A 26,598-nucleotide genomic window follows, 5' to 3' on the forward strand; every position below is an offset into this window, starting at 1 on the left:
TATATGACAGTAGTATGGGACTGAGAATATTTGAACACGACTGCTGTCTAGTTTACTCTGAGACCCCAATCGGACAAAATTTGGGGAGGAAGGGATATTAGGTCACTAAACTGCAGGGACATTTAGTCATGATCATTCCCACTAAAGTGCATTACTGTACATTACAAGAACTAAAATAAATTAGCATCTGTCTTCTGTTTTAAACACTTTGCTGAGGGCAATAGGGTTAATTCGTACTCTATGGAATTAGTGGCATGGAATATTTAGCATCTATAACCCAGCACAGCTAGGTAGGACCTCAGTGTCACCCAAGGAGCGGAGGGTAGAGAGAAATTCGTATGTGTTATGCCCATTTCTGGGCCTAAAACGGGCACAAAGCAAACCAATTTAGCAATGGGACAGCCTGCACCTGATCTTCGCAGATGTTGGTTCCATTGCTAAATTAGTGGGGGGGGACATTTTAAGAGTTACGCCCTTAAGTATGTAAGTTCAGGGCCAGCGTCTGTTTTTGGACCCCAGCAATTTTTTGTCAATGAGCAGGGAAGGTAAAAGAGTCTGCTTCTCCAGTGTGAAAATTATTCTTAATAAAATAAATATTTCTGCTCAGCTGGTGTAGGAGAAGTGCTCCCCTGACTCCAAAAGAGTCACAATTGCCTCCACCCATACTGTAGCCCGCTTCAATGCCGCTCCCCTCACCACAACGCCCCTTCACCTGAGATTTACCCTTGGAATTCTGTTGGTGAGGTAGACAGCCCAACCTTCATCTCCTCATGTGGGCAAGCTACCTGTGGAGGTACTTACAGTACTGACAGCTTGCATTAAGTATGCAGATGAGGTCGGAGGACCAATTTCCATTGATCTTCTGGCCTCTCATTTCGGGCGCACAGTGCCTATGCAGCACTGAGTCTGGGTTCAATAGTGGGTCCAGACCAAAATCTACTATTTCCAATGGTGTAGCATCATGTGAGTGCTAAACAGTGATATCTATACTCGATATGTGCTCGGTTCCCTCAACTGGAAGTCCTAAAACTATAATCTTATGGTCTAGAGGCAACACTTTTATCAAATTATGGGGTAATGTTTGCTGAGTACAGATTTTCAACAGTGAGGATCAAGTCAGTTTTACAGACCATGTGATAGCAAGAAATTAATTCTACCCCCAAGTCCCATCTCCAAGATGCCTCCAATGCATGTTCTGAAAAATATCGCAAATATGAGATTCTTTATTAACAACATCCTAGTGATCTAAAAAGAAATGTTGTTGAATCAGAAGGTGAAGCTCTTTCAGCTCAGTTGCTCCAGTCTATCAAAAGCACCAAAGCACTCACCCATCAAAGTGACGACAACTGATTGGAGCTGACAAGTGGTTACCTCATTCAGGTTCAGTTCTGGAAGCAACAACCATAGCATATGTTTATAAAAGTAAACAGTTATTTGATTTCTTATTACTATATTTGCTAGAATGACTATATGGAACTTAACAAAATGAATCCTGTAGGAGTCAACTATTTTGGCACTAAGTATCATCCTAAACAGACACCTATGTGCTATCACCCTCATAAATTTTCAGCAAAGCTTATCCCAGAAATTTTAAAGAAAACAAATACTTTTTAAAACAAAATTCCACTTCAAGTACTATAACCAGCCTGGAGTCTATTTGGGACCTGATCCCTATCATATTTCTTACCATTATTTATAACCTAATTAAATTGCTTTAGGTTTGCTTACAGAATTGTACAATGAACAGATGACTAAGAAATATTTTGTTACGGTTGCTTGCCATGTTCATCTTGATTTAATATAATGTAGATCTATTAGCAGTATAGTTGCACTCTACATATGGATTCCATTACAGATGTCAGTGTTAAAAATAAGCAGCTAGCTACTACTTATTCTGTTTATCCTAAGTGTGCAATGCAGTTATATGATTATTTTTCTTTTTTCTTAATGTAGTGGAAAAGATTTTTTGATCTACCAGTTCCCTGACATATATAGAATTATAATACCTTACCTTGTATTTTCTGAGTTCTACAGCAGTATTTCTGCTCATGTTCTCATTTGTCTCACTATCATAATGTTTTTGCATGTTTAGTTGCAAATTGAACAGTTTCTTTGAAGTAATGCTAGAATTGAATGCTTTAATTGGAATATAGGAATTTACCAAATTTGAAACCCTGACACAGAATATAAGGAATTAGAATTGTTATATATATGTATCATAAAATGACTAACAGAAATAATGTTGAGAATAATTGTCCATTCACAAGTTATTACATTTAAAGGACTATAAGGTTTGATTGTATTGACATTTTTCTCAGCTGACTGTAGTACATACTATGTGATGAATGTATATTTGCAACATCTTGGAGTCCCAGACAAGAGAAGGAGAATGTTAAACAACAATGGTACTTCTTGCAGCCACTTCCCTTTCACTGGCCTTCAACAAATGTACTGCTCCACAAGGCTGTAGGCCTCTATCCACAGCCCACCAGTTCTGAGATATTGGTAAAACCAGGCTTTCTAATAGAGGTACATTGATATTGAATTGTAGCACTACTTTGACTAATGGGAGGTTTTCCAAGACATCAAATGCTGACATTAATTGAGGATAAGATAGCAAACATCATGAAGAACTCTGGAAGCTACCTTCAGTAGCTGCAAGGGTAGATATAGCCTATTCGTTTTGCAGGAATTGGTCCAAAGAGCAGTTTAAACAGCCATTTCCAGTGTCACTGATTTCTCGCAATCTCTGTTCCAGATCAGGAAGTTAGAAAAGCAGGTTTCCAGTCACCCAATATCCCAAAGAGTTTGTCAACGATACAACCATAATGGTATATTCATATTGTAAACTTTCAGAAACATTGAGCAAACTAAATGAAACGATTGTAACAAATTTTGAAAATATGACTAACTCAATACATAAGTAGCTTTGCTGCATGTAAAGAATCTCATCCTAGGCAGTCTCACTTTGCTGTAATGTTTAATTGTGTGTGTTTGGGTTGTCTAATGATACCAGGACTTTAGTGGCTGAGCTACTGTTCAATGAATGATAAGCAGCTGTTTGGAAATGGGATGGGGAAAACTAAAACCAGGTTAAAAGCTAACTAACCTATCATGAGGCACACTGAGGCCCTATGAAAGATGTAAATGAGAGCTACATTGGAACTAGTCCATCAAGAAAAAGCTTCCTTTGTAATGGGCTCAAAGCTGCTTCTTTTACCTCATTTTCATGCAATCTACAGGCTGTTTATAAAGTTCTTGTACAACTTTAAATTTTAATAAAGTTTTAAAACAATACAGTTCAAATCGCTAAGCTTCCACATAACTGCCATCTTTTGTGAGGCATCATTCAATCTGATTTTCCAACAGTTCACCTTTTCTTCTATTGTTGCATTTTCCATCAGTTTCAGCATCATTAAGAACAGCATTAACATTAAAAAAGAACTTTATGAATTATGTTTTCCTATGCTCTTTACAGTTTGCTTCTAACATGTGCACATCCAAAGGTATTAAAGTGTAATGTTGCACAAGGACTTTCTAAATACCATGTTTAGGAACAGAGGATTGCTTCAAGAGCAGGATGATGGCATATGTGCTAATTATAACCCCTTTAAGGAGGTACATGCCCTTGAGATTTTGTATGTATTTTAATTATGTTGGCCCTTCAAGTATTGAATGTTTTTATTGTTTTTAATTACCCCTTTTTGATGTTACATCTGAGAAAATATACTTTGCAATTTTTTGATGTAATGCAGCAATGCAAATTATTTGGAAATATAGAACTGGCTTTAATTTTCATTAATCAAAATGAGATAAAATTAGATTGTTTTTGTTTTCTGTCTTGCAAGTTAGAGTAGACTGACATTGAGAGTAAAAATTAACTGGAATATCAGTGTACTAACACAAAAAGTTATTTTTCAAGAAAACCTGACGAAATAATGGACAAAACCATGAATGAACTCATAAAGGAGTAAATAGTGATGTAGCTAACAAATGTAACCGAAATCACAGCAGCATTTTAGAATGCCAAGTTCTCACCAACATTGTTGTTCACAAACTGCAAGCTTCTCTACTAAAGATTTTTTTTCTGTTGTTCCCTTCAATATCATGACCAATTCACACTATGCAAAGGTAAGTGTTTCTTTTTTTCAATCTTATGTCACTGTCTTCCTCATAAAGAAGCTGAGGCAGACTGGGTTGTGGATGACCCCATGACTGCTGTTTTGTTGCTTTCTAAAACGGAGTATGCTTAGAAGGATGGAACTCCCATTCCCCATAGATTTTGTCCATCCTTGAAGTGGACTATGCACTATTATGAGTCAATCAATCTCGTGCTTTACAACAGTGTCTGAATGCCAATGAGATTTAAACTGAACATTTTGAATATTAATTCAACTGGAGCTATCTGACCATCAAATACTACTAAAAGTTTAATTTTTTCCATTATAATGATTATGGATGACAGTCATAAGAGAATAATAGAAAGTTTCCCATTCATTCAGAGGACCCTATAAACTGATATTTGTCACATGCATTCTTGTTTCTCATTGTGCTCTTTAATAGCCACCATTTCATTTTTGAAAATTGTTATTTGGGAGGAATTACATAATGCCCAGATTTTCAATTCTTAGAAGCTGTAAGAACTTTAGATGTAAGTATTTGAGACAACTGCATCTCTTTGTTAGTCTTCTTAAAGCTGCACCAGTGAAAGGTAATGCAATGTATTATGATTAACTTTAACTCTTGGTCTTCTATCTACCTATGCTCATTATTTCTAAAATATATTTGCTTATATTGATGATATCGCTACAGGAACCATCTTGGAAAGATTACTAAGCCCAATAATATGAAATAATAGCCGTTTGGTAACACAGAACTAGAGTATTGCTGAAAATAGAGACATTAGATGTGATTTCGTGATTGGACAACATTTGCTAAATAATCCTCAATGTGCTAAGAATTAGGCTGACAACCAATTTAAGATTGACAGTTGGGCTGGCAGTGTTGCGAATTTGCGCATACTGGAAGCTACATATATTAATACACAGGGCCCTATTCTTTGCAGACAGAAAGAACATGTACACACATTGCACCTGTTTCAGCTAAACAAAATAAGTGACAGCCATTCGCTGGTTCATTCCCCAGGGCAATGCCTTGACCAATCAGAGTCAAGCTGCTTGGTTTAAATTTCAAGTTTGGTAGTTAACTGTCAGCTAACATAAACTGGTGCATGCTCCATGGCAATGCCTCTACCAGTCAGAATCCACTTGACAACCAATCAGCACTCTCTTCTCATACAGTATAAATTTGTTGCTTCCCTCACATTGGTATTCTTGTGAATTTTCCTGATGAAATAACATGCACATTTGAATGTAATTGCCACAACAAATTGGGTTGATGATTGTGTCACTGCTCATGTTCTTTCCTTCAGAAACATTCCACATATATATACATATTTTTCTTTCATATGTTCAGCATACATGGAATACATTATAAATATACTTTTGATACAGTTTATATCCCATTATTTATGTGGTTCAAAATTCACTTACGACTGTCACTTGTGAGTTACCTGTTGAGACCACCCATATATTATAAATTATACACCTCAAGTTTCCATCAAGGGCCAACAGTGTGATCTAAGTACAGAGCAGGTGAGACTGGTGCTCCTTGGACACTGTGCACCTACAGTGCAGTGAACTGACCCTAGAGTCAAAGTACGGGTTGACCAAGGCTAGCAGCTATTATAGGGTTATTGGTCATCCCTTAAAGATGCCCGCTAATGATGAGGTGTCAAAATGGCTGGAGATAAGGTCATTGTGTCATAAGTACACCATTCAGTGGAGCAGCTTTGGAATGCCTGCAGAGATGGATGTCCTTTTTGGAACAGAGGCCATTCTCTAAATAAAAGCAGTGGCAGAGCAGTTTGGATGGCAGTAGCAGAAACAGGAAATATTATCACAACTGTGTTCTGAGCTGAGAATAGGTGAGGAAAACATTTTCTGGTCTCAGAAAGATTTTTTAAGGTAAGTATGCTGATGAATTGTTTAATTGTATAATGTTGCATTTTAACAAGTGTCACTGCCAGCTTAGTGGACCATCACGGGGTGAGAATGCGTAGCACTCTGGCAAATGTTTTTGTCCTTTTCAAAGACATGGCCATGGTTGTGTTTCACTAGAGCAGTCTTTACTATTGCCTTACTGCCAGCATTGTCAAATATGTTTTTCTGCCCTTCTATGTGCCCATGAGGAGCAGGTACCTGAATCTAATGCCCTGCCTGGACTGAGTATCTGATGTTGCCCACTCCTAAAATGGAGAGCACCATCACAGATATTCCATTCTGAAAGAGTTAGTTAGTGAGTCAGTTAGTTGCAGGATAGAGCACTTAGTGAAGCACAAAGCATTGAGGGAGGAAGACCAAGTGTCAGTGGAATTGACCCACCTTTACTGTAAGCCTCACCACAGTCAGTCTATACATTAGAAACTTTGCATTATCATTCAGAAGCAATGTTCTGCCAAGACCTGGGCACTTGCATATGCCTTATTATATCTTTCTTCATGTCTTGCCCAATTTTCGGTAAAGGGTCACAAGCCAGGTTTCCGATTGATAGCAACTATTCATTCATGCTGCCAACATCAATTGCTATAAAATAAAAGAATCATGACAACTACCAAGGTAACAGGCATTAATGTGAATAGTTCTACCTATGGTCACAAATCGACTGCACTATCATGGAGTAGAGCTTGTTTTCTGTTGACGAGAGTGATAGCATTGGTGTAGGATCCAGCATGCTATTGATATTTTGGGGAAGCTGACTAGGCAGTAATATCCAAGGTTCGTTGGTGTTTTTACCTGCATGATATTAATTGTATATCAATTATGTTTAATTATATGCAGGTGGAGGGTATTAATTCGGGTTTCACTTGAGCACATATAAAGAGACACTTACTGAAACTGTGGCCAGAATTTTATGTCACCAGGCACCCCACCCACCCCCCCCCCCCCCCCCCCCGCCCGGGCTGGAGGTGGGGCGGGAGCATAAAATTGAGTGGGAGGTGGGGGATGCCATTCCCATTGCCTTCCTGCCCCTGCTGCAATTTTACGAGCAGTGGGGAGGTGACAAACGGCCTGCTTGCCCCAGGCCAATTAAGGCCCAATTAATTGCCACTTAAGGGCCTCCTCCCACCGCCACTGCTATATTACCAGTGGCGGACGGGCACTACACCAGCTGAGGTGGCCGCCCAGTAAAACCTGGCGGCCTGCTTGCGGGCTAGGGGGGACCACCTGATCGGGCACCCTGTGCCCCACAGAGGCCCCCCCACACCCCACGGAACAAGCTGCCTCCACTGGAGCACCTCCCCCCACCTCGACCAACACCCCCCCCCCCCCCCACCTCACCGGGGCCCAGACGATTGTCCCCGGCGAGGCCCCACACATGTATCTAAATTCCAGGGCCTTCTCCATTACTGCTCCTCTCACTAGATGCAGTCCCAGCCATGGCCACCGCTCCTGATGGCACTGCTAGGTCTGAAGAGCTGTTGGCCCTCTGATTGGCCAGCAGCCTCTTGGAGGCAGGACCTCCTGCCTAAGAGGGGCAGAAGTCCTGCCCAAGGCCAATTAAGGGCCAGAGCCATGTAAAATTATGACATGGGTTCCAGGCCTGGAGGAGATGGCACCTGCCCCCCCCCCCCACCCCCCCTCCCCACCAGCAACCTTTAGGGCAGGGACTGCACCCTGACGTAAAATTCCGGTCTGTGGGGTGGTTGAGTTAGGAGGGGTGTGCTTGTAATATTTCACTTTGTAAATAAATACAAAACTGAGTAAAGATTGGTTCCAGTATCATCCTTCGCCAACTTGCTTTCCAGAATAGAACACATGATGCCACTGTAAAATGCAGATTGTAAGATTTGATCTTGATGATGTTTTGGAGGGATCCAGTGCCATAATGATTCAAGGCAGTGGTCACCTTGGTAGCTATTAAATAGTAGTCCCTGTCCTGGAAATACTTTTTAGGTCTGGCACGAGAACCTGTGACATTGAGGGCATGCACACCAGGATTGTGCTATTTTCATTAAAAAGGTTATGTAAATTATCTGATGGCCCCTGGCAATGGCATAAGGGCAGCTTCTTCTTAAATGTAACTGTACAAGATCTTCGTCGATCTCTGCTTCCACTTTCAGAACCTGCTAATATAATGATATACTCAGGAGGGTACACATAGGGCTGTACACAATTACAATTCTCTTAGTAAATAAAAACACAATGTGAAATAGGGTGCTGCTGTAAAGTCAGGTTATGATCAGTACTTGAAGCAAAAAAGTTCAGTCAATAAGCACAGGTTCAACATATAACTATTTGCCACAACCACCGAGTAGATTAGACTCCATTTTAAAAAGACGACCTCACATGGCTGAATGAGCCTACCATGCAGTACCTGTTTTCTGTGTGTTGGCAACATCTGCATTGCTGTTCAGGTGCTGCAAACGCATTATGGGCCCATCAGATCATTTATCTGATCTTCACAGCCTTAATGAGTCTACTATATGCCTGACGCACACATCCTCAGCACCACTGGAATTTCCCCAGAGGATGATGGCAATGCTGTGCATCATGTCCACACAAAAAGCTTTGATATCCAATGCTCATCAGCATTACTAACACATAGCAATATATTCCCAGCTTCAGTATATCTTTATTTCATCTGACTCATTAGAAAAGCTTGTCTTGTTGGTACAGCGTTCAATTGCAGGAATAAATTCACAAAGTCCAGCAGCTGCTCATTTTTCCACATTAGCAAGGTTTATTCACTCCAGCCAATGTGGTCTAATAGAAGAAGTACTGGTTTGAAGATTCATTCCTTTGAATGTTTGAAGTATTGCTCAGTGGCATATTGTACAGATAAGTACTTTGATGTGTCAAGTCTGAGCTCCCCTCATGAAAGAAAATAAACCTGTGACTGGCAAACAAATGTCAAAAACCCTACAGATTTATATCAAAGAGTTGGTAGTACAGATGCTTGATGTGCCCATGTTGCATTAGTATTTATCACAGGGCCTACATCTTTCATAGGGTATCAAATACTGAAAGCATACCAACAAGAAGGATGGTATGGTCATAATCAAAAATTGTAACTGGGATTTTCTTCATTCAGATGTTTTAAGGTATTCCACTTATAAAAATATATCAAAAAAGACAATTTCTAAATCCTGTGGCAAAAAATATACATTAAACTCTGATTAATAATTATCACTCTAGCCCTTTCTAATTCAGACTTTGATGAATTCAACCCTCAGAGAAAATATGCCGCCTGTATTTTTTTTAAAGTGTACATAGTTTTATTCTATTAAGTGGTGATTATGGCAGTGATATACCTGCTCACCATAGTCTAGTGGTATTTTCACTTTTTAATTGAATAGGTATGAGAGGTTTTCATTACAAATTAGACTTCTTCATTGTTTTCAGACATTCCAGTTATTAATGTGTATTTTAAGTTAATGATGTTCGAACATGAACCTTGCCTGATTTCTGTTACCTGCCAGCAATCTTTAGGTAGCTTGACACAGAAGGAAAAATGATTTGATTTTTATTTGTGTAGTATTGGTTTTCTGTCACTAAAGTGCAGTAGTGAGATCTATTGGAAGAAAAATGGTACTACATGAAGGGAAAACACTATTCTCCCTAATACATCACTTTTGAAAACTGCTAACAAGTGGAGGATTTACAGGGGTTGTGCAAACAAGTAAAACATAAATAAGTCGACATAAATAAATAAATGTAATCAATGGCAAAATGACTTCCTGAAAAATTAACTTTATGACACATTTGTCTTTTTCCTGCCCCACATCATAAAATAAAATTCACATACAATTTGTAAGTGGAAGACAGTGCAATGTGTTGATTCAAAGCACCAACATGCTATTCTGCGAGTGAAAGGATGAGAGTTGGTGCCAGTGATTCCACATTACTCGAGATGTTGATCTTGATTGACTGATCAAGGGGAAGTATTGAGCAGAGGCTTGGGAATAGCTAGTGGTTGAAGGGGAAAATTACAGTTACTCAAGCTGCTTTCATACTACTCCCAGGGTCCAGCTACGTCGAGAATAAGAAGCTTGAGAGTGAGAAGCTTTGGGAGCATGTCGCCTGCCAATGTTCTTGAATGGTACAAGAATAGTTTGTGGTGCAGGGGTTAAAATAGGGGAGGGAATAACTGAAACAACTTAATTAAAATATAATGGATCATTGCGCTTTACGTATCTATTTTTCTGTTTTTTAAGTGAATCATATTGTAGATAATGACATCAACTATTACATTTGAACATAAATCATCAATTGTGGTCACTGAAGATTGTCTCAAATTGGGCATTTCAGATATTTAATCTGTAAAGTAAATGAACCATTCTATATACCAATAAATATACTGTAAATTAAACAGATGATAAAAACACGAAATGCTGGAACCACTCAGCAGGTCTGGCAGCATCTGTGAAAAGAGAAGCAGAGTTAACGTTTCGGGTCAGTGACCCTTCTTCGGAACTGACAAATATTAGAAAAGTCACAGGTTATAAGCAAGTGAGGTGGGGGTGGGGCAAGAGATAACAAAGGAGGTCTAGATTGGACCAGGCCACATAGCTGACCAAAAGGCAAACAATATGTTAATGGTGTGTTGAAAGACAAAGCATTAGTACAGATTAGGTGTTAATATACTGAATATTGAACAGCAGCAAGTGCAAACCTGAAAAAAACAGTGGGTAAGCAAACTGAACAAACTAAGATGAAATGAAATAAATGCAAAAAAAAGATTGTAAACATGTAAAAAAGAATGTAAAAAAAAGGAAGAAAAAATAACTAAAAATGAAAGTAAAATGGGGGGCTGGCTGTCATGCTCTGAAATTATTGAACTCAATGTTCAGTCCAGCAGGCTGTAGTGTGCCTAATCGGTAGATGAGATGCTGTTCCTCGAGCTTGCGTTGATGTTCACTGGAACACTGCAGCAATCCCAGGACAGAGATGTGAGCATGAGAGCAGGGGGGAGTGCTGAAATGGCAAGCAACCGGAAGCTCAGGGTCCTGCTTGTGGACTGAGCGGAGATGTTCCGCAAAGCGGTCACCCAGTCTGCACTTGGTCTCCCCAATGTAGAGGAGACCACACTGTGAGCAGCGAATACAGTGTACTACATTGAAAGAAGTACAAGTAAATCGCTTCTTCACCTGAAAGTAATGTTTGGGGCCTGGGATATTGAGGAGAGAGGAGGTAAATAGGCAGGTATTACACCTCCTGCGATTGCAGGGGAAGGTGCCATGGGACGGGGACGAGGTGGTGGGGATAATAGAGGAGTGGACCAGGGTGTCGCGGAGGGAACAATCCCTTCGGAATGCTGACAGGGGAAGATGCGACTGGTAGTGGCATCACGCTGGAGGTGGCGGAAATGGCGGAGGATGATCCTTTGGATATGGAGGCTGATGGGGCGAAAAGTGAGGACAAGGGGAACCCTGTCACGGTCCTGGGAGGGAGGGGAAGGGGTGAGGGTAGAGGTGCAGGGAATGGGTCGGACACGGTTGAGGGCCCTGTCAACCACAGTGGGGGGAAATCCTCGGTTGAGGGAAAAGGAGGTCATATCAGAAGCACCGTCATGGAAGGTAGCATCATCAGAACAGATGCATCGGAGACGGAGAAACTGGGAGAATGGAATAGAGTCCTTACAGGAGGTAGGGTGTGAAGAAGTGTAGTCCAGGTAGCTGTGGGAGTCGGTGGGCTTATAATGGATATTAGTAGACAACCTATCCCCAGAGATGGAGACAGAGGAGTCGAGGAAGGGAAGGGAAGTGTCAGAGATGGACCATGTAAAGGTGAGAGAAGGGTGGAAATTGGAAGCAAAGTTGATAAAGTTAAAGTTAAACAGGTGATGTTTGATTGGAGTTTTAAAACAGAAACAATTCACTAATTAATTTGTTTTACATTCCCAGTGGATCCTCCCTACTCTTTTGTAATTATGTTACTATTTTCTGTCCATTTGAATCATCAGTCTCAACTCTCTTCCCTCCCCCAACTCCATTTTGCTGCTGTTGAACTGGGGAGCAGCAGATGGGAGCAGCTGACAGATTTACAACAAAGCTTTGACCTTCTAAGTGTGGCAAAATTCAGGCTGTGTGCGGCCATGGTAAAGGCACACCAATTTTGATAGGATGGAGGGTTGGTGTCACCAAACATTAAGATGGAACCCCCCCCCCTTTCCCCCCTTCATTTAAATAGACTCCCTGTGCACAGCAGAATGCACACAGGGAACCAGGCCTGGAAGCTGGTTGGCTGCAAGTTTGAAAGCTGAGCAATCTGGAGGCTATTAAATGGCTGCAGTTTATCATTTAAATAGTTGCAGCTGGAGGGAGCACCATCGTGTGCAGGATGAGGCCAAAGTTTCCTGTTTTTAGTAGTGACTGGATGGTGGTGAAGCAAAGGAGGATCCAGAGTATTTACCTATAAAATCCCAGGTGCAACCTGCATGAATGGAGCTCACTGAGCCTCTCAGGTCTGCCATACTTAGAACCAATTCAGAATAAAAGTTCAGTGGCATCAGGAAGAATTCCAAGGTAAACGTCGGAACCTTTGTCTACATAAATATGCTTCCATCATGCAAAGTAAGGATTCATTGTAAATTTTTACCTTCTGTGCATCCCAGGGAAGTAAGTTGCAATACATGACCTGAGTATTGACCCCCTCTTTGCAACAGTCCTTCAGTCAACAGAAACTAAATGGCACTTACACCAGGGGCCAACAATACCACGCACATTGCATTTTACAGGTCACCTAGAAAGGAGTAATGACAGGAAAAATATGCAGATTAATGTGAAAAGACTTAGCACAGGAAGGACAATAGTCAGGACACAGATGTTGTTTGGTTTGCTTAGGAATTTGTTAGTGTCTTCACTAATACATGTAACTTTCAGGCCAAGGTTGCTTATGACCATCGAAGAGAAGCCGGATGGGTGGTGGGCCAACCATACCAAAACAGCTATCAGAGTTTGAGAATATGACCCACCCGCCTTTTGACCATGATTATGAAGAGGACGTTGGAAGGGGAATCTGGGAGCATGGTGCCAGCATCCCACAAGTATACTGCAATTGTAACATCCTTCATATGCAAAACCTTTCCTAAATCCTCACAGCAGGTTTAAATTTGCAAAGCTGCATGACACACAACTCTTATGATCTTACCTGTTTTGAAAACCATTTGGGGGAATCCATTGTCAATTTTATTTCTGTTCTTGCCTTTTAGGTTCTTCCGAAGTCCAGAGAAAGTGCTACCACCAACCCTGGCATTTCCTAGAATGCAGTGTACAGCTGAAAGACTAGCAACCTGAGAAATATTGGGTTTGAGGAGAATCACAAGTCACAAGTGGGTAGGAGCAAATGAAGGTGGCAAGAGAGGTCAAAGAAAGATTTGACCGTTCTACATCCTACACCCACATGTCAACTGTACAGACAAGAGATTGGTATCCTACATGGTTCAGAGGGAACCTATAACCTGTTCTATAGAATCTTAATATTGTAGTGGCCTTCACAGTTATAGAAACAGCTCTCTCTGTAAATTGTCCTGCCCTGCAGTAGGTGACTTATATTGATCTATATATTATCTATATTAATGATGTTACGGTCAAGTGAGGAGGGGTCAGAGGACTTCCCTCTTTTTCCTCACCTTGTTTGACTACAACAAGTCTAATTCTTTCTTAAAGTGGATGTACTGACCAATTCAGTAGGTGTTTGATTACTTACTTGCTATGATCATAACAAGAACCAATCGGGCAGGTTTTCTTGGGTTAACAAAGAAAGAGGTTAACTTTATTGTACCTAAACTGAACTAATAAAATAACTTTCACTCTCACACACACATACTAGAGGTTTACACACACACAAATAGATTACAGAGTGAGGAAGGGTAAATTGGTTGAGTTAGAGTCCAAAAAACAAAAGGGTATACAGACTGTGGGGTTTGATGATTTGGCTGGCTTCTATCTGAATTTGGTGGTCCTGAGGCTTTTAATTTGAAGAGGTAGATGACTGGTCGGTGGGTCTCTTGGAGATAGCGATGCGGATGATTTCCTCCAACAGGGTATCTGATTGTAGCTGGAGTATGCAACGGTGGTCAGTCAACAGGCAGGATTTGAAAGCTTTCAAGCTGGAATGGAAAGAGAGAGAGACGCCCCCCACTTAGGGTCTGCTCATGTCAGAGGCCAGTTGTTTTTCATCTCTGCAGAGAAAACACCAGCTTTAAGCCACAGATGGGGAGGGGCTTGTCACATTACAGTCACTCAGTGACTCAAACACAGCAGTTGGCAGTATTTCTCTGCTTACTGTGAGAACAGCAAGTTCCTTTAAACTTCCTGGGTCTTGGTTCTTGCTAGGATATTAGTAGACATTTTATCTCTCTCCTCACAGTCCTTTGCAATGTAGGATACAGTGTATCAAACCAGGTGATCATCTTATGCTGAAAGGATGACTTTGATGGCAGCTTGTCTTTTTAAAAATGTTTTTAAAAAAATATAAATTTAGATCTCCAGTCAGTGGACCAAATAAAATTATCATTCAACAAAACACATTGGGGTAACAATGACTTAGATGAGGAGACAGAGAGTGATGTACCTAAGTTTGCTGATGATGCAAAGGTAGGTCAAAAGGCAAGCTGTGAGGAGGACACAGTGGGACTGCAAAGAGATATATACAGTTTAAGTGAGTGCGCAACAAGATGGCAAATGGAGTATAATGTCGGGAAGTGTGAAGTTATGCACTTTGGTCATAAGAACAGAGAAGCAGAATATTTTCTAAAAGGTGTGAAATTTGTAAGTGTTGATGTTCAAAGAGACTTGGGTGTGCTTGTACGAGGAACACAGAAAGTTAACATGCAGGTACAGCAAGCAATTAGGAAGGCAAATGACATGTTGGGCTTTATTGCAAGGGGTTTGGAGTACAGGAATAAGGAAGTATTGCTACAATGTACAGGGTTTTGGTGAGACCACATCTGGAGACTGTGTGCAGTTTTGGTCCCCACATTTAAAAAAGGATATACTTGCACTGGAGTCAGTGCAGAGAAGGTTCACTAGATTAGTCCCTGGGATAAAGGGGTTGTCCTATGATGAGAGACTAAATAAATTGGGCCTGTATTCTCTGGAGTTTAGAAAAATGAGAGGTGATCTCATTGAAACATGTAAGATTCTAAAGGGGCTGGACAGTGTAGACACTGAGAGATTGTTTCTGCTGGGCGGGGAATCTAAAACACGGGGACACAGTCTCAGGATAAGGGGCTGATCATTTAGAACTAAGATGAGGAGAAATTAGTTCACTTATAGGGCTGTGAATTTTTGGAATTCTCTATCCCAGAGGGTTGTGGATGCTCCATCGTTGAATACATTTAAGGCTGGGACAGACAGATTTTTGGTCTCTCAGGGAATCAAGGGATATGGTGAGCAGGCGGGAAAGTGGAGTTGAATCCTAAGATCAGCCATGATCATTTTGAATGATGGAGTAGGCTTGATGGGCCATATAGTCTACTCCTACTCCTATTTCTTGTGTTCTTGTGTGACATTGCGTGGCCATTGCTGCCTCTGGAGAAGAGAAGCAGAGGTGCCAAAGGTACCTGTGACACACCCATGTAGAAAGGGCATAGTCCATAATCATGGGATCTTGGTAGCAAACTCAGGAGATGGATTTTAACCCACGTTGCCCAGTAGGAATGGGGCAAGGTCTCCATTAAAATTGAATAATTTGGCTAACTGCCCTGTTTTTGCTGCAATTAGTGAAGTCAATGGAAAGAAAAATGTGAGAGGTGCATAACGGGCAGCCAACCCACCACTAACTGCATTAATCCCCTGCTGAAGTTGGAGGTTCTGCTCATTAAGTGTTCGTGCAGATAGTGAGGGTCGTATCAAACAGCATGCTGTCAAGGTGGCTCATGGGAGGGGTTAACAAATAGCATGCACAGTATATTGGGAGGCAGTTTCACAGTACTGCTGACTGACAAACTCAAGTATTGAGCAGAAATTTACTGCTGGAGGTTTTGTGGTTTTCAGAGGATCCAGTCTTAGTGCCTTACTTTATGTAAGATTCTGTATGGCAAAAGATTTATCTTTAAAAACACCACACAGGTGAGCATCTTGTTTTGACATACAATCTAGAAGTACTTCTATTGGTCATAGCAATAGATAGGATTCTTAATTCATTTTCTAACTCGAACTTAAAATTGCTATAATTCTTCCAAGATTAAAAATGAAGAATGTTCATGGAACAAGGCAGCTCTTCTGATGACAGATTTCTACAAGAAGCTTGGAAACTACTTCTCTCTGAATGCATATTACTGAAGTGTAGTGCAGTGCTCATACTTTTCATCAAGCTTATTCGCCACAGCAAAAACACTGAATTTAGCCTTCTGAATTGCGTTCAACACACTGCTGTCAATGGAATCTGAAATCGTTTTTTCTTTACCATCTCTGTACTAGGAAGGTGAAGGTTGCAAAGAAAACTTACAATCCAAGTATAAGAAGTGACATTCTTTATAGTTAATGCATTATTCTCTGTCACAAAATCCCCCCTTCTTTCAAATGTACTGCAAAAGTAAATATCAACAACAAAAACAAACCTCAAAAAGGAATGGGTACTCTCAAGCAAACTGAGAAGAAACTGATGAGAAATGTTGAGTAAAATGACACAAGCAGGCAGTGTTTATGTATCACGTGGTTGAAACACAGGCTTGTCATCAGATCATGTTTGGCGATGCTGAACAATAAATTAAAGTCACAGATGCACATTCATTCTGTAATTGGGCACATGGTGCAACAAAAGTATTTCTAGCTCCGAAAGCATGTGTAGAAGCTGATTTCCTAGTAGAAATTTGCATTTATCTAAATACCAAACACAGCAGGAAAAAAAGCTTTAAATGTTTTTATGCCAGGCAAATGTAGCAGTGACCCATTTATATCAAAACATTTATTCATAACTGATCTTTCACGAATATCACCTTAACAAAATCCCTCTTTTTGAATATTTTGCATTACCTTTCTCCCTGCCTTCTTCATGTCTGTCATTTCCCCACAAATAGACAACCTGTTCTCATGTCGCTGACAGTACAACTTCTGAACCAGATACTAAAAAGAGTGTGAGTTTGATAGGAGTTAACTACTATTATAGATCCCCCACCAAAAAAAAATTCTCTGAGACATCCAAGAAGATTCAAAAGAACACACTGTGGATAAATAAATAATGAAAATGTACTGTTTCCATATCGATCTGTCATAGCAGACTAGAGAAGACACAATGACCCAGTTTTGGCACACTTTCAAAACCAAAACCCATCATGAAATTTCAATATACCCCTTCCCTGAATTCTCAAATAGCATTCAACTTTAAAAGCAAGTACAACTCTAAATTCAAAACTGTTGCTTGTATCCAACAGCATTGCACCAGCAATAAGCGCAATATGGTTTACATGCTATTCATTTTAAAAGTCAAAGATGTTAGATTATATATCAGGCACAAAATTATAAAAAGTTTATTCTCCCCATAGTAAAAACAAATTTGGTCATACTTCAATAGATCTGGGTAGAAAAGGCAACTGATGCAGCTTTATACAAATGATTGTCATAAAATGCTGTGTTTTGTTTTTATTCAGTTTATTGCAGCATCAAGTTTTTTTTAAAACTTATTTTATACGAATTTTGTGCTCAACAAGGTGAGAGATGTCATTGTAGGGAAATGGAACACTTGGAACACTTTCTATTTTGGGCACTCATTGTCAACATTAAGCATTTCAAGGTCAGATATAACACAATTTGCTGAAGAATAAAGTCCCTCTATATGGTCACAGAAAAGTGTCTCACCCCAACCTCAGAACACTCCTCACTGTGACAGTGTGGCATTTTCATTTCCCACACCAGTCCTGTGACCTCTCAGAGTGAGAAAACCAGTTCAGTACTAAATTAGGGGCAGTGTTGTTTTATGAGGCCACATCCACAAGGACCTGTTTAATTTATTTAACTAGCCATCACATGGATTTATTTCAAGGTCACTAAGTGTAACCTGCCTCAGATCATATTGATCTCCATATCACTGAGCTGCATTTCTGCAAGAATTAGCCAGGACAAGTTGATTTAAGTTAGATCTTTCCCCTGATTAAATGAATAGATTTGTGCTGAATAGTGATTGTTTATATAATTTACTTACGAGGAATTATATTGAAAATATAACACGGAAAGTCCAAATCAGTCCATGTTGGTTTTTATACTCCAAATGAGAAGTCATTCTCGTCCTACATACCCAACTTGTACCCATATCCTTTTATCCCTTTTCCTTAATCACTTAAATAACCCATAATTCGACATAGTCTCTGCTTCAATCACTTGCATGTTTATACTTTTTACCTTGTGGGGTTCCTAAGAATGAACTTTTTCATTATTCAAAGCTTTGCTTCGTGAAGATATGAGTTCCAAAATCCCTGGGGCCAGGGAGGGTAGAAAGCCTGATTTCCATTCCAAGGAATCAGAAATTTGGAGCAGTGCATTGTTCCACAGCAACTGATATGCCCCTTTAATTTTAAATTCTGTTATGTGCAGATATTCCACCTGTTCACTTCAAGGGGCCATGTCTGAGAGAATTCTCAGGCTTTTTGAGAATTACTTCACACCCTCAGTAGAGTACCAATGAGGCCTTTAAAGAATCCCCAAACCTTTACTAGAATAAGGCACTCAGTACTGGAGGCCAAGGCTCCTCTGGAAACAAAGATTTTTTTTCTCGTATTTCTTAGACACCCCAGGCAAAATGGCCAATTTCAGGGGACGCGATGAAGCATCCTTGCAGAAACGATGCATCCACCCCAATTATGCAAATTATCCCATCCCAAGGATTTGGAATGGAGTCTCCAACTTTGGATTAGGGTGGATGGAGGTTCCACTTCACTACTCTACTGGCACAGCAGATCACCAAGAATTTGGAAGACATCACTATGACTATTTTTGCCAAATTTTATCCCAATTAAAGTTGTATTAGATTTTGGGATTTTATTTAAATGTATATAACAAGACTTGGGCAGATTCTCATAAAATATTTAGGTTTATTTCTTTTTTTGATCGCATTAACAATCCCGTTATTTCCTCCCCAGTCCTCCAATCTCCACTGACCTCCATTACCTGCAGCTAAGAGGGAGAGAGAACAACATACTCCCTGACCTATACCAAAATGACACTGAGCCTCCAATTAGATGGCTCATGACAGCGCTGTGGGATGACTCGTCCTCCCATCTTCCTTCCCCTACACCACCATATCTGACATCAGCACAGAGAGCAGTTATGCATCTTTAAATTTAGCTTTTTAAAGAAGATGAGAGACAGAAAAAGATTTAACAATTTTAATGAAACCATGCAGAGCACGAAGTAGATACAATATCACATAATAATTACCTTCTCAATATTCCAGTCCCTGCATTTAGCAAGTATAAATACCTCCTCATATTATTGTTCCCTGCCATCTCATGATGAATTGAAAATAATAAGTTAAATGTCTCCTAATTATTCAGATTATGAAAATGTCTGGCCACTACTCACAATATATTACAACTCACATTCAGTTATCATTTTGGACTGTGGCGGACTACATTGAGGTCAATGAAATAGGCTAAGAGCTGAACATGAATTGCTACCATAAAAGGATAGCATTTTTAATAAAAACAGATCCGTTTGTTTCTGCAAGCTATGTACCAGCCACTAGAAAAGAATCCACCCAAAATACTATTAACTAACTCTGACGGGAGGGAGATTCGGGTCCTTTCTATCACAGTCAAAGACATCTGCAGGCTATGCCTGGTAATATATTAACAAATTGATTCCTGCATGCATCTCAAATCAATTCAGGAGAGGGACCTAGGAGACATGTTACTGGGGATAATTCAATACAGTTAATCCAGCACGAGTCCAGATACAATTTCTTATTTACATCAAAAGAGTAAATTTGTGGATGTGACCAAGAAGAATGAGAATAGGTTCCCAATACTGAGCAGTGTAATTCTTTCCCTCCTACTTAAAATACGCACCTAGTATGTTCTTAATTTCATTTCATGCCATTTGTTTATTAAATAAATTTCTTACACATGAAAAACATGGTCATAAGTACATATCAGGTTTAGTGGACACAAGTTGATTCTTCACTCTTCATAAAGATTGCACACCTGAAAAGTCAACTCAGAGGCAACACGAATTTACTCTCCAATAACTCCACTGGAGTGAATACCAGATAAGGTATAAAATGGGTACAGCCATAGAACTATAGAAAAATTAGGGCAAGGGAGGAGGCCATTCAGCCCATTGTGTCCGTGCCGGCTGAAAAAACTAGGCACCCATTCTAATCCCACCTTCCAGCACCTGGTCCGTAGCCTCGCAGGTTACGCACTTCAGGTGCATGCCCAGATACCTTTTAAATGGGTTGAGGGCTTCTGGCTTCACCACCATTCCTGGCAGTGAATTCCAGACACCCACCACCCGCTGGGTGAAAAAGTTTTTCCTCATGTCCCCTCTAATCCTTCTACCAATCACCTTAAATCTGTGCCCCCAGTAATTGACCCCTCGCTAGGGCAAATAGGTCCTTCCTGTCTACTCTATCTAGGCCCGTCATATTGTTGTACACCTCAATTAAGTCATCCCTCAGCCTCCTCTGTTCTAAGGAAAACAACCCTAGCCTATCCAATCTTTCCTCTTAGCTGCAACTTTCAAGCCCTGGCAACATTCTTGTAAATCTCCTCTGTACTCTTTTCAGAGCAATTATGTCCTTCCTGTAATGTGGTGACCAGAATTGTATGTAATACTCCAGCTGTGGCCTAACCAGCATTTTTTACAGTTCCAGCATTACATCCCTGCTTTTGTATTCTATACCTCGGCCAATAAAGGAAAGCATTCCATACGCTTTCTGTACCACTCTATCTACCTGTCCTGCCACCTTCAGGGACCTGTGGACATGCATTCCAAGGTCTCTCACTTTTTCTACCCCTCAATATCCACCCATTTATTGTGTTGGCCCTTGCTTTGTTTGCCCTCCCCAAATGCAATACCTTACACTTCTCTGGATTGAATTCCATTTGCCACTTTTCTGCCCACTCAAACAAACCATTGATATCATTCTAGAGTATACAGCTATCCTCTTCACTATCAACTAATTGGCCAATTTTTGTGTCATCAGTAAATTTTCCAATCATGCCTTCCACATTTAAGTGCAAATCATTAATATATACCACAAACAGCAAGGAACACCATTGGAAACCGCTTTCCATTTGCAAAAACATCTGTCAACTACTACCATTTGTTTCCTGTCACTGAGCAATTGTGGACCCAACCTGCCACAATCCTCTGTATCCAATCGGCTTCCATTTTATTGACCAGTCTGCCTTTCAGGACCTTGTCAAATGCTTACTAAAATCTTTGTTGACCGCATCCACTGCAATACCCTCTTCAATCCTCCTTGTTACTTCCTTAAAAAACTCAATCAAGTTAGTAAGACATGACCTTCCCTTAACAAATCCATGCTGACCATCCCTAATTAATCCGTGCTTTTCTAAGTGGCAGTTTATCCTGTCCCTCAGAATTGATCCTAATAATTTACCCATCACCGAGGTCAGACCGACCAGCCTATAATTATTTGGCCTATCCCTCACACCCTTTTTAAACAATGGCATAATGTTCGCAGATCTCCAATCCTCTGACACCTCGCCCGTATCCAGTGAGGATTTGAAGATGATCCTCAGCGCATCCTCCCTGACTTCCTTTAACAACCTGGAACGCAATCCATCCGGCCCTGGTGATTTATCCACTTTCATGGATAAGTACTTCCTCCCTCATTCTGCTGATCATATCTAATATTTCACACTCCTCCTCTTTAACAACAATGTCTGCATCAACCCTCTCCTTTGCGAAGACAGAAACAAAAAACCCCACATCTTCTGCATCCATGCATAAGTTCCCTTTTACATCTCTGATAGGCCCTACCCTTTCCTTAGTTATTCTCTTGCTCTTAATGTAGTGGTAAAATATCTTCAGGTTTTCCTTGATTTTATCTCCCAATAATTTTTCATGTCCTCCCTTTGCTTTCCTAATTTCTTTTTACTTCACCCCTGCACTTTCTATACTCCTCTAGGCTTTCTAAAGTATTAAGTTTTTTGTGATCGTCATAAGCTTTCTTTTTCTGCTTTAACTTACCCTGTAAGCTTCGAGATAACCAAGGGGCTCTAGATTTGGCAGTACCACCCTTTATCTTTATGGGGACATGCCTACACTGTGCCTACAGAGTCATAGAGTTATACAGCACAAACAGGCCCTTCGGCCCATCATGTCTGTGCTGGCCATCCAGCACCCAACTATTCTAATCCCACATTCCTGCACTTGGCCCATAGCCTTGTATGCTATGGCGTTTCAACTACTCATCTAAATCACTTCTTAAATGTTGTGAAGCTTCTTGCCTCCACCACCTTTTCAGGCAGTGTGTTCCAGATTCCAACCACCCACTGGGTGAAAAAAAAATTCCTCTAATACCACCTAAACCTCCTGCCCTTACCCTAAATCTATGCCCCCTGGTTATTGACCCCTCCGATAAGGGGAAAAGTTTCTTCTTATCTAACCTATCAATGCCCCTCATAATCTTGAATACCTCAATCATGTCCCCCCTCAGCCTTCTCTGCACCATGGAAAACAACCCTAGCCTTTTCAGTCTCTCTTCATAGCTGAAATGCTCCAGCCCAGGCAACATCCTGGTGAATCTCTGCACCCTCTCCAGTGCAATCACACCCTTCCTATAGTGTGGTGACCAGAACTGTACACAGTACTCCAGTTGTGGCCTAACTAGCATTTTATGCAGCTCCATCATAACCTCCCTGCTCTTATATTCTATGCCTTGGCTAATAAAGGCAAGTATCCCATATACCTTCCTAACCACCTTATCTACCTGCGCTGCTGCCTTCAGTGATCTATGGACAAGTACACCAAGGTCCCTCTGACCTTCTGCACTTCCTAGGGTCCTACCATCCATTGTATATTCCCTTGCCTTGTTAGTCCTCCCAAAATGCATTACCTCACACTTTTCAGGATTGAATTTCATTTGCCACTGCTCCGCCCATCTTCCAAGCCCATCTATCTCTCCCTGTAATCTATGGATTTCCTCCTCACTATTTACAACACTACCAATTTTTGTGTCATCTGCAAACCTACTGATCATACCTCCTGTATTCACATCTAAATCATTAATGTACACTACAAACAGCAAGGGTCCCAGCACTGATCCCTGTGGTACACCATTGGTCACAGGCTTCCAATCGCAAAAACAGCCCTCGAACATTACCCTCTACCTCCTGCCACTAAGCCAATTTTGGATCCAATTTGCCAAATTGCCCTGGATCCCATGGGCTCTTACCTTCTTATCCAATCTCCCATGTGGGACCTTATCAAAAGCCTTACTGAAATCCATGTAGACTACATCAACTGCTTTACCCTCATCAACACATTTTGTCACCTCCTCGAAAAATGTAATCAAGTTAGTTAGATACGATCTCCCCCTGACAAAGCCATGCTGACTATCCCTGATTAATCCCTGCCTCTCCAAGTGGAGATTAATCCTGTCCCTCAGAATTTTTTCCAATATTTTCCCAACCACTGATGTTAGACTCACTGGCCTGTAATTACCTGGTTTATCCCTGCTACCCTTCTTGAATAATGGTACCACATTCACTGTCCTCCAGTCCTCTGGTACCTCTCCTGTGGCCAGATAGGATTTGAAAATTTGTGTCAGAGCCCCTGCTATCTCCTCCCTTGCCTCACATAACAGCCTGGGATACATCTCATCTGGGCCTGGGGATTTATCCACTTTTAAGCCCGCTGAAACAGCTAATACTTCCTCCCTTTCAATGCTAATATGCTCAAGTATATCACGATCCCCCTCCTTGATCTCTATACCTACATCGTCCTTCTCCATAGTGAACACAGATGAAAAGTAATCATCTAAAACCTCACCTTTGTCCTCCAGCTCCACACAAAGATTGCCACGTTGGTCCCTAATGGGCTCTACTCTTTCCCTGGTTATCCTCTTACCCTTAATATACTAATAAAACACCTTAGGATTTTCCTTTATCTTGCCCGCCAGTGTTTTTTCATGTCCTCTCTTTGCTCTCCTAATTACTTTTTTAAGTGCCACCTACACTTTCTATACTCCTCTAGTGCCTCCGCTGTTTTCAGCGCTTGGGATCTGCCATAAGCCTCCTTTTTTTTCCTGATCCAATCCTCTATATCCCTTGACATCCAAGGTTCCCTGGGCCTGCTAGTCCTACCCTTCACTTTAACGGGTACATGTTGGCTCTGAACTCTCACAATTTCCTCTTTGAAAATCTTGTAGAATCTCGCTTTTGAGTGCCCCACTGGTTTGCCACTGATTTTCCTTCAAGTAGCTGTATCCAGTCTACTTTCACCAGGTCACCTCTCAGCTTCGTAAAATTTGCTTTCCCCCAATTTAGAACTTTATTCCTGTTTTATCCTTGTCCTTTTCCATGATTATGCTAAAACTAACTGTATTATGGTCACTATCTCCAAAATGGTACCCACAGTTACTTCATCCATTTGCCCAGCTTCATTACCAAAGATTAGATCTAGAATTGCGACCCCTCTCGTTGAGTTTGTTACGTGCTGGCTAAAAAAATTCTCTTGAATGCAGTTCAAGAACTTTGTGCCCTCCCCACTGTTTGTATCCCAGTTGATATTCGGGTAGTTGAAATTCCCAACTATTATTGCCCTACAGAACTTTGCCTATATATTTTGCACTCAGAACTTTGCCTATATATTTGTTCTTCTATCTCCTTCTCACTATTTGGGCATCGAGAGTACACTTCTAGTAGTGTGGCTGCCCCTTTTTTATTTCTGCGCTCCACCCATATGACCTCATTTGATGATTCATTTAGCATGTCATCCCTCCTCAAAGCTGTTGTTAATTCCTTAACTAATAATGCTACACCCCCTCCTTTTATTCCCCTCTCTATCCTGCCTGAAAACTCTATATCCACGGATGTTGAGCTGGCATTCTTGCCCTTCTTTAAGCCAAATTTCCATTATAGCAATGATATCGTGTTGCCATGTGTCTATCTGTGCCCTCAGCTCATCAACGTATTTCCTATACTCCTCGCATTTAAATAAATACCCTTTAAGACTGCCAAATTTCTGTGCTGCATACTTTTTAACCTTTGCTTCTTCTGTCCACCCTGAGCCTGCCCCATTCTTGCTAGGCAGGTTAGGTTAAAATGAGGCTGACATCTATTCTCCCCTCAGTTGCTGCCAGTCATTCTGACTGTTTCCTGAATTTTCTAGTTTTGCTTCAGAATTCCACGTCTGTGTTTTATTCGTTTATCAAGCATACAAACTGAGATTGTCTGAAGCCTGATTTGTATGCCATGAGAAGGGTGGTCTTGTTAACTCACAAGTGAAAAAGTTAACAGTGACGGTAACACTGTGACTAGGATACAGCGGATCATATATTCCGTTCAGACTACAGATTAAGCAATTAATTAAAACTAAATTCATAAAAACTGGATACAGCACTCAGGTACAACCAGAGCCAAAATGGTTACATGCAGATGGAGCCACTATAAAACAAACCATTATTTTTTTTAACCACCAATGTCCTCCACAATGTCTGATGTGATTTTAAATTTAAATGGGAATTAAAGAGGGGATGCTTCACTGACTGCAAAGCCAGAACATGTTGCATCGTTAGCCCTTGGAAGATGCCTCCTGGTATTTCCCAAGGCCTGTTCATTTCAATAATAATACTGCACTTCCGATATTGATGGGGTCATGAACTGGGAACAAGGAACTGGTGAGAAGGAGGATATTGGGCTTCCAGTTTGTGGAGATGGGGCCCACCTGGGGATTCAGGTCTGTAACTTGGCCCAAATCCCTGAAGACATAGCAGCATTTGGTGAGTTTTTAAGTCCCTTTATAAATGGGGCCAGTGAAGGCCACAAATGTTGTCCTCTACTAGTAGCACAGTCTTCCTAGCTTCCTAGGAAGTGGCTTTCTAGCACTACTTTCTGCACCTTCACCCTATCCCCAACAATGGCAGGTGTTGAAGGTACATCTGTAGTGCACCTGCCAGAAAAGAGTAAAAAAGTAAGCAGGGAACTTCTCTCTGAGCTCACACAGTTAGAAGTACGGGTTCCCAGGGAGCCATCCTGACTTATGCTGGGATCACAGACATGCACAAATTTGGGGCCTATATACATTCAGTTTGCTGTATTTGTTTGTTAATGTCACCTGTTACAAGAAAGCAACAACTTGCATTTATATAGTTCCTTTCAAATCCTCAAACTGTGTTTGCAATAACTGGGTTAGTGTAATGCAATACTTTCTGTGCCACATTGCTGCAGTTGAGGGGTAACATTACTATGCTGACACTACTCTACTGCCACCTGGTGAGATCAATCAATGATAAACTCCAGCCTCCAAGGAAAATTACTGTATGATAGAATGTACAAGGTTGAGAAATAATTTTCAACGTGAGGTCTAATCATTTAAAGGCCCTAAATCATTCAAATTTTCTATTG

Source organism: Heterodontus francisci, chromosome 19 (genome assembly GCF_036365525.1).
Source record: "Heterodontus francisci isolate sHetFra1 chromosome 19, sHetFra1.hap1, whole genome shotgun sequence".
Classification (NCBI taxonomy): Eukaryota; Metazoa; Chordata; class Chondrichthyes; order Heterodontiformes; family Heterodontidae; genus Heterodontus; species Heterodontus francisci.